The following is a 10679-nucleotide window of genomic DNA, read 5'->3' on the forward strand; positions in this document are numbered from 1 at the left end:
ACCTGTTGGATGCTAAACAAGTAAAATAAAAGATATTGAATTGTGTGTCATGTTATGTAATTTTATTTTCGCGTATTAAGTAAATTATTCAACTTTCTTTATTGGAATAACTTTTCTTTTTTATAACTTTTCGGGGTTATACCCATAAATTTAATATATTATTGAAGAAGAAGATAATAATAATATATCGAAACGACAGAAGAAATACAATAAGACACAGAAAAATAAAAAGGTAACGGTGTCAACTGGGATTGGAACAGAGATCCTGGATTCGATTCCCAGTTGAGACAGTTACCTATTTATTTTTCTGTGTCTTTTTCTGTTTCATGTTCAGATTTATTAGTGTTATATTCTTGTTCAAAGTTAAATTAATCATCGTTCTTAAAATTTATGTTAAAAACAGCTCATTTTTATGAATTTTTCGTAAACACTTTGTCCACCTTCAATAAGCTGAAAGTCTTTCCATAAGGGTTTGGGGTAGAGGTAGAGGCAATGTAACAAAGTGGATTTTTGCCAATCCAATTGGAGAAAGGCTGCGAGCTGCGAGGGATGAAAGTTGCCATAAGATGAACCCTTGAAATATTCCGTCGACTCGAGTTGTCTGTCAACAAGGAAACTAGATTCTGCCATTATTATCCACTCCCTCCGCATTTCCACAAATCCACAACTGAAGTCTGATGGAATTTCAGAAATATTCAGGAATTATTTATGTTCACAATAAATATAAATTCCAGTTAAAAATAAACCAATTAAACGATTTTTTCGTTGTTATGTATTTTTTACGCACGGTACCTAGGTACATTCGTTTATTGGTTATTTAAAATAGAAAGGGATGCTGAACATGCTGATCAGACGGGCGATGGGAGGTATTTCTGTAAAATATTGTATTTAAAATAAAATTAATGGAAGAAGAGGGTCCGAAAATGTCCAGGACTTTTCACGATTGAGTTAATTGAATATTAATGTTGTGATAATACATTTTTGGAGGGTATAATAACATCTATAAACGTGCACGGATAAAAATGATCATATTAAAAAAGTGACGGAATGCCAATATCCTGATAAAATATTAGTCATTCAGAATATATCGAGAACACGTGTTATTTTACTAAAATATATGATGACGGAATGTGACAATATCAGTATTTGTACAAACACGTATTCTGCCGTCCTCTTAAAACATTCGATTTTGACTGATACTTTGTTAGAAACTCTTTTAATTCATTCATTAAAAGCTGGCAGTCCTATTTTTAACAGGAAAACGAATAATTTTACCAGATTGTTAATAAATTAACAGTATTTCATACCAGTAAGTTTTCTCCGTATTGTTGATGCACCGAGTGTTTACGAGGAAAGAGTTGGGTGGCGTTCAATCTTCTCTGCCTACATAAGCAGGGAAATGGCGTGATGTTTAGTTAATGAAAGATTAACGACCTCCTGAGCAGAGCTTGGTGCTGCTAAATATAATCTGAATAAATGGTAATATTATATGTATTTGCACATCGCCCCTGGATGATAGAAATCTCAAATGAAAATGCTCGTATCATGTATCATCACCCCACTATCTGTCCTGTAAAAAAGGATTCTACATAATTTTACCGATAACAAGGACAGTTCAATGTATTGCAATTATTTGGTTGGCTAGTTGACTTTTATTGACATCCGGAAGATAGGCTTGCGGCGGGAAACTAAACAGAATAAATCAATACCAAATCTATCCACAGTGTTTGGTCAGGCACTCCAAATGTCAAGATAGTGTCTATCATGAGAACATGGTAGTTGTTCAAATAAACAGAATCAATGATAAACCGGATGTATACATGAATAACTTTGGACTTGTGGAGTGGGTACTCAGTAAGTAAGTAATTCACCAACTGGATTAATTTATTTATAACTAAATTTATTTTAGATTTGCATAAAAACGTATGATTGAAATACGACAAAAAATGCATCTGATTTCTTGATACCGTCTCAAAAAAAACAGAATATTAACAGTACCTAGCAGGAATGTCGACGATTTTGCTTCAAGTTATAATTATGTTGCTGTTTAAGAGTGGGAGCGCACAGAGAGCGGTCAGGAGTTCCGAGTTCCGCGTTCGGCGTTCATTAGAATGTACTGATACTATAACAACAACTGAGTCAGACCACGGCGGTCAAAACGGAACGTCGCGTTCTAAGAGTTCTTTGCCCGCCGAGGAGGCAGAGAACGCCAGAACGCCGCGATGTCTGAGGTTACAAACACGGAAAAGTTTATTGAATTGGTTAGGGAAAGGAGTTTATTATACGATTTAAGTGATGTTAATTATTTATTCGTATATTTTGTTATTATTTCTAAATATTCTAATGTCTTTTCTTATCCTTAATAAATAAATACATACCTTAAAAATACAGCCAGCCTTTCTTTTGATGAAACACAGTTCCTCCAGTTAGTATTTTGTTTTTCGATATCGGGTTGTATGATGTTATACAATTCATTAAAACTATTAATCGACATTCGAAAATAAATATAGAATCGTTGTTCATCTTTAAGTAAATCCTGAAAAATACTAGTAAATTCGCCTTGTTCTTCTCCCGTTGTGTTGATTGGGTGCACCCAATACCTATTTTTCTTTTTAGAAGCTGCTAAGCTCCACAAGAGCAATAATTCTTCATCGGATGATGAACTTTCTAGTGACATGTTGCATATGCAAAGACCCAAACGAAACTAGAACGCGAGAATTTGAACGCCGCTTGTGTGCTTTGGAACTCTTGAGCGGTCAACGGTCACTAGAACGCAGAACTCTGACCGCTCTCTGGGTGCTCCCGCTCCAAACAGTCTAAACGTCTAAAACCTCCGACATTTTGATTTTTAGGAGAACTGTCAGAATACAGATTACATTCGATTCCATATAAATTCGCTGTTTTTGAAGGAAATCAAAAAATATGATACTCTTCTAGAAAGCAGAGAAAGGGTTTTTCCGATTTTAGTATTGAAAAATTACGTATAAAGTTTTAAAAATATTATAATTTAAAAAAAAAAATAGTTAAAGTTTTTAAAGTTGCTTAGCGATAGCTTTCATTCATTTTTTTGTTTCATTTAAAAATATTTATCAAGAAATTTGCCAAACTGTCAAATGAATACTTAGAAGGGGTTGTTTCGGAGAATTTGAAGAATTCATCAAATTTCAACGTTCATTTACGGGTTCTGTGAAAGTCCTATTCAAATTCTGTTATTATATAATTATAGGCTAGTTGCTTAACAGAACTGAAATAAAAACAGAACTTAAAAATATCTTTCACAGAACTTGAAAATTAACTTTGAAATTTGAAGAATTGTTCAAGTTCTCCCAAACAACCCGTCCTTAATATTGTTTCATAGAATTATTTCAAAATTTTTGTAGCGTCTATGGAAATTTATTGCACGCAAACCGGGAGGTTTCTCTTTAACACTGTATAAATCATATATATATCACCGTAATATAAAATGAGATTGCAATACTTAACCGTCTGGCCGGGAGATATACGAGTATCTCCTGCTGGTGTTTGACTACGGAGCAAAAAATATTTTTTCTGAAGCAGCGAAAACTCTAAATCGGTGAGTTCTGGCTTTATGAAATTTGAAAAGTTATTTTTGTCTGAAATTTAATATTCAAATCTAATATATTCAAAGTTTACAAGGACATTCATCGTGAACTATGGAGTTCATATACCACGATGTTATTTGAAATTTTTCAATGAATGCGGGATATGAAAGAAAGTTAGTGCATAAATCTTATCTGCATTGTCCACAATGTGGCATTACTAATATTCCCTCCCTCGGGAATTATGTTAAATTTGTCTTTCATTCCTCGACAGTATCTCAAAGTGCATATTCCGTTCCCGGGATAGGATGGCTGTCTGCCGGGATTTACCTCGGGAATTCCATTAGCCGGGATCGGCACCGCGGAGTTCATAAGATGTTCGTTTACTTAAGGGAATGGCGTCCACTTCCCGCGCTTTATTGGGGGAAATTGCCAGGCGGTGGGAAAATATTATGCCTAGCAAAATAAGATGCCTCGGGACGAATTTCACGGGAAAATAACAATGTTGGAGGTGTTTGTTTATCGCGCTGCGCTGGGAGAATTATAATTCTTAATCATTTTGGCGTCGAACTCTGACGATTTTTTTTTTTTTGATTTTTTAATGATATTTTTCAATTTCAATTTCCGGCAAAATTTATTTTTGTTGAAATGAATGAGTTCTGTACTTTTCTCCGCTTTTAGAAGAGCGTCTGGGAGGTGTATTTCATTGAAACTGCAGTCGGTGGGTTTTGGATGTCTGGCCCTTCAAAAATGAAATGATTGCTACGCCTTCTACACAACATATTCTCGAGTTATTTCCACCAACTCTTATTTTATACCTTGCAGCATAGTGCCATCTACCGCCCGTTGGCGAAACCAATCAACTCCAAAACAATAAAATAATTCCCCTCGTCACGTAGCCGGATTCACGGAGCAGGAACGACACCGATACTTTTTGTGTTACCTGAGTGGCAGTATATCGCTGGTTACCTTTGAAAATCAACAGCTTTAAACCATATCAATAAAAGTATAGGAACTGACCCAAATAAATAAATTAACGAGACTTTGAGTCCAATTAGTTCAATATGTTTAATGTAGGTACTGGTTTAGCAATTGGTATGCCATCATAATGAAATATTGTTAAGCCCTTTTATTTTCTTTTCACTTATATCAGTGGAGCAATCCAACGGGGTTTCGATGCTTCAACTTTTTGGGTATCATTGCAAAAAAATCTGATGAAGATATGAAAATAATGTGATGTTGTCTGTTTACACATCGGTAATAATTGTGATGTTGTCTGTTTACACATCGGTAATAATTGTGATGTTGTCTGTTTACACATCGGTAATAATTGTGATGTTATCTGTTTACACATCGGTAATAATTGAGCGATTTTTCAATGTGGTCTGATATTTTGGTAACCGTGTAGGCAATTCAACCCACTCTTGAAAAATGTTATAAAATCATCAAAATTGAGGAGAAAAAAACCGAGGTTAATTAAGTTACGTTATGTTAGGTTATAGGCATTTTTATATCACTTTTCGAAAATGTGTTGAATTGCCACTGTCCTGAGTTGCCATGATACTGATATTTTCAAGCAATTTTACTGTACGATTAAGTTATAATAATATTTGGATGATTTGTATAGCGCCGTTATTGTGCAAATTACCTCAAGGGCGCTGTACAAATATACAATACATTTCTGAAATGATCTATCTATATTATTACTAACTATATATGGAGATAATATACAGTACAGTACTTACCTGGTAGGTCACTTGAGATTAACACTTAATTAACATTAACTAATTGTTTATTAGCGAAATTTAAACACAGGATTTAGGACATGATTGGATATAACTGGACTTTCACTCAGGAATGGTATATTTAATTTAAGGGTATAAGAAAGCTTAAGAAGTAAGTTTTTAGTTTAGACCTGAATTCTGTTGGACTTGTTATGGATCTTAGTTCCGGAGGGAGTTTATTCCAAGCCTTCGGCCCAGATACTCCGAATGCGCGACCATCAAACTTAGTATTTTGCTTGCGCTTAGGTTCCATCAGTCTGCACTTGAGCCAGTGAAGGTTACGAAGGTGTTCTGAAATGTGCGAATATTTTGAAACCCCGGTTATGAGCCGTGTTGCTGCATTAAACACTGATTGAAGTTTGTCAATTTGATATTTTGGAAGGCTGGCATAAATGCCGTTGCAGTAATCGAGACGTGAGACTACGTAAGAGTTGATAAGTAGTTTTTTTGCTTCTGTAGGAAGATTTCTTAGGACAGATTTGAGTTGTCTTAGGTGAAAAAAACATGTGCTTACAGTCCTATTTATTTGACTTTTAAAAGAAAAGTCTGAATCTAAATTGACATCGAGAAGTTTGACTGTTATTTTTGGGATGATATCGCTGCCGGAAATAGATATAGGTGAATCGTCTATGAGATGTTGACCTTTGTTTGTGGCTGTCAAGAGAAACTCAGTCTTGGATTAAGCTTCAGCTTGTTTGAAGACCTCCAACGAGTTATTGCTTCTAGACATTTAGTTATACGGATCTTGAGACTATTGATTTCGTTTGGAGCGCAGTAAAAATAAACTTAAACTGGAAGTTGGACTAAATAGACGTTCAGTTGTCAAATCTCTTACTTATTTAGAAATGAAACCACCAAAAGTATTAAAGCTAATTGTTAATATTTCGTTTAACATTGTTTTGTGTTCGTATCATCAATAATTAATAACATAATTATTATACTACCGTAAGAAACTTACGATACCACCCAATATAAAATAAACCTACGTGAGAACACTTGGTTACTTAACGAAATAAATCCTTATATTTTCTCGGGCTTTCCAGAAACATTTATATCGTATCCCAAGATGCTTTTGGCCCTTTGATAAGTAATGTCTCACGAGGGTAGAAGGTAGTTGGAGCAAGTACCTGGAGTAAAGAGAAACTAAAAGCACATTCAACCTCCACCGCCACCGCCCCAATCCGAAGGGATAAGAGAACGTCTTCAATCAGACGAGCAAATAATTGATGAGGGTAAGAATAGAAAAGACGAATAGAGTCTGGAGGAGGGTTTATCTCTTTATTTACTCAACTTACCTATAACCGAGTTTTTGTACACCCCGACAGTTTAATCTTTAGGGAAAATCCGACACGAAGGTGAAAACAAAGTTTTCCGTTTAAATATGTTTGAGAATATTTAAATTTTCTTATTTTTTGGAATAACTTAACGAGTAAAACCTCATATTGTGATATTCAATTATTGTCTTGAACCCATGACCTTCGTCTTGCCAGGACGCTGCTCTACCAACTGCACTAATCCGTCCCCATTTACTTCGGTCAAATTTAACTGTATCATACTTCGAATAAGAACTACCAACATTATCTTCATTCTTCTTCTCCTTTTGTGGGATATCTAGGTCTGCGAGCTATTCTAGGGCCTCAGGCGTCGCCATGTGAACCTCATCAATCCCGCCGGGGAATGAATGGAACGGGCATTCGTTGACCACATGTTCGGTGGTCTGCACCGCACCACATTCACACATCGCCGACTCTTTAAGGCCCCATCTGTGCATCATGTGGGTACAGCGGCTATGGGAGCACCTTAACCTATTGATGGCGTACCAGGTTTTGCGAGGCACTGAGAACCCAGGCTGTCGATTCCCCTTGGCCGGGAGACCTGGAAGTTGGTAAAGCAGCGTCCCGGCAAGACTAAGTTCATGGATTCAAGTCCCGGGTGCGCCCGTATTATTTTATCATTTTCAATTTTTCGTTTGAGAATTGCTAATATTGTCTTCGTTGTTTTCGAAATCAAACCGCCTACCGATGTAGTTCATGGAATACCTGGTGCACATTATATACCGCTAGGGAACATACAAAAAGGTGTTCGAGCTTCGAGCTATCCGCATTCGTATTATTACATCGTAATTTAACACGGACCTTCCTATAACACCTTTTACCCGCCACACAACGCGAAATTGCCTTCTTGGTTGTCAAATAAATAAAATAAAAAAAATTAACCAATGACATGAACGTTTTACAATTTAGTGCTTCGGCGCTTTTTTCGCACCAAATGTTGTGGAGGAAGGCGATATGAGTGGATATACCCATGAACTTTTAAAACTTATAATAAGTTATAATTGAGCCCTATTGTTCATCGCAATGGAAACTGAACGCCCCGGTCATAAAAAAAAGCGCCATACCCCAGCATGGGCCATAGGGTATGTGTAACATCACAAAAACATAATAATATATTCTGAAGGAATTTAAGAAGAAACTTTCTGAATTTCTTTACGCAAGATTTTATTTAAAAAACGAAAAGGAAAAAAAAATTGCCAAAAGGTGTATTTTATGTTATTTTGCGAAATTCGGGCAAAAAAAATTTTTTTTTTACGTTTTCTAAAAATAACTTAATTTTCCACATTCTTCAATATAACCGTAACAAAAACCGGAATCGTAAGAAAGACAATTTTTATTTATAAAACAGTTTTTATATGCCTGGTACTTATTTTTGAGCTTGTAAAAAGAATGCTCCACTATTTCAAATTCCAAAATGTATTCTACTCGCAGTATTTAATTAAAGCATCTTAAATATTTTAAAGCGCTCAAATTTTCAAACCCAAAACACATGATTTTCTTTACTGTGTAGCGCTTCGCCTTCAATAAAAGAAAATGAGATTTATGCCAAAGCTTTCGCACAGTATGTTTGGAAAGAACATAATCTCCCCAGTCTACAACTTCTACAAGAGAATATCCAATTAACAGCGAATTATTTTCATAAATGTGAAAGAAATATTCTCTAATTTCGCATAAATAATAAGATGGTGGTCTCGAGCGGCCGCGCCCGTCTAGAGATGTTTCCCGGCCTTAAGAAATTTCTTTCATATGAGATTTTGTAATTAGTTGAGGCACTGGCTCCTTTAAAAGCTCCGTTTGAAAACTAAACAAAAAAACAGGATTTCTATAGAGATAAATTAATATTTGAAACGGGAAAGCTGCTTTTCTCCTGTGAAAGAAGGACCTACTTTCGTCCTTCAGAATATTTAGCCAGCGTGGTTGGGTTTTGAATTAAACTTTTTTTGTAACGGCAACTTGGGACACAGCTGGTAGTGGTTTAGTCTGAATTAGATGTCATTTGACGTCCAATTTAACACTGTTACATTGCGTTCCAACTAAATACATTACTTTTAACGATATTCGGTTCACACCATACGATCAATAATTTTTCATTGTATTTCTTTTACTGTAAGAAATTGAATTTTGCTAAATGCAAAAAGTGTTTAATTATTTTATTAGTTTGTTGCTTGGATAAATTTTTTTATTTATTTTTATAAAAGAAAGACCAACATTCGGGTTACGGTTAAGACCAACATCCGGGTTACGAATAACCTGACAATATTTGAAAATCTCCTACTACCACCACAGTAAGCTGAAAATGTTGCTTGTGTTGTGATGGAGGACTTAGCCAGCCGAGGAATTGAACACACTACGCCTGAGTGGGACCCAAACGCGATGTCAACTCGGCGACCGACCGTGTTTATTTTAATGTGCGACATCTATCTGATGTATGTATGATTCAGTAAAAAATGACGTAATTTGATGTGGTCGAATTAGCTCAGCACTTCCCCGGTAAGGTAGAGGTCCTGGGTCAATTCCTAAATGCGACTGAATCTTTTTCTGTCTGTTCTGTTACAAATTTTTCGTTTGAGAGTCAGTAATATTGTTTTTAGTGATTAAATATTACAGTTTGAGGTTTTTTTTATTTATTTTTTTATTTAGTTTATTTACATTTTTGTATGGCACATGAAAAAAAATAATGAAATTAAAACAGATCATTGAAGTCCTCCTTACTAGGAGATCCTGTGCTGAGGGGGACTATATATGTTAGTATACGTTTTCAGCGACTAAGATGATGTTTTTAATATATAAGCTAGTTATTCTTCCGATATTTCCTTAAGCCAAGATTTGATGTCCTTAATGTAGTTATTTTTCGTTTTCCTTTGTTTGATGTTGAGAGGGAGTTTATTATGTAATTTTTTTGCTAAAAATTCAGCGCTTCTTTGCCCAAAGGTAGAATTACATTTTGGAATATTTAGTATGTCTGTTTGTTTATTTTACACATTAAGTTAAAATCTTGGCCCCCTGCTTTTTCTTATATTCATAAAAGACCTTAAAACTGTGATTATGCTTTTTTCGCCGATGATCTTAAATTTTTTCGTAAAATTAAGTCTGTTACCGATCATCTAGTGCTTCAAAAGGATCTCGATACACTAAATAACTGGTGTACTGTCAATGATATGCAATTAAATGTTGAAAAATATTACATTTTAAACAATAAGGTTATGAAGAATTTTTCCTAGGTCATTAATAGATTATTTTTAAGAAAGTGTCTTCTATAAGAGATCTAGGAATTACTCTTGATTCTAAATTCATATTTGATTTACACATTAATGACATTAAGTCCAGATCACTTAAAATGATGGAATTTATTCACAGAATAAATAAACCTTTCAAAGATCCTCAATCAATTCTAACCCTTTCCTAGGCCTTAATTAGAAGTAAACTTGAATATGGAAGCACTATTTGGAATCCACATTATTCCAAGTATGAAAACATTATAGAATCGGTTTAAAAAAATGCTTAGACTATTATCTTTCAAATGTAGACTACATCACCATCTTAGATCATACGAAGCACGTCGTGAATACTTTAAGATTAATACACTTAAAATAAGAAGGCAATTGACTGACCTAATATGTTTGCATAAAACTATCCACGGCCATCTTGATATCCTCATTATGTCTTAGCAAAATTGAAATAAATGTCCCCAATTCCCATTGTTAAGACACCATAGCATTTTTCACCTGAATATTTTCAAAAATAATATTGCCTATTTTAGCCCTCTGACCCAAATGTGTCGACTGTATAATAAGATTGAGTGTGCTGAAGTAGATATTTTCGTCGATAATTTATATGGATTCAGAAAAAAATTCTGCTATTGTTATAAAATATGTTGCACTGATTATATTATGTATTACTTGCGTTTCTTACTTTTATGTAATATTTGTGTTTTATATATATTTTCAATTTTGAATTTTTATTTTTATTTGTTCTATATTTTAATCTTTATTTAGGTTTTT

This window comes from Hesperophylax consimilis, chromosome 3 (genome assembly GCF_061612785.1).
Source record: "Hesperophylax consimilis isolate HC1 chromosome 3, BYU_Hcon_1.0, whole genome shotgun sequence".
Taxonomy (NCBI): domain Eukaryota; kingdom Metazoa; phylum Arthropoda; class Insecta; order Trichoptera; family Limnephilidae; genus Hesperophylax; species Hesperophylax consimilis.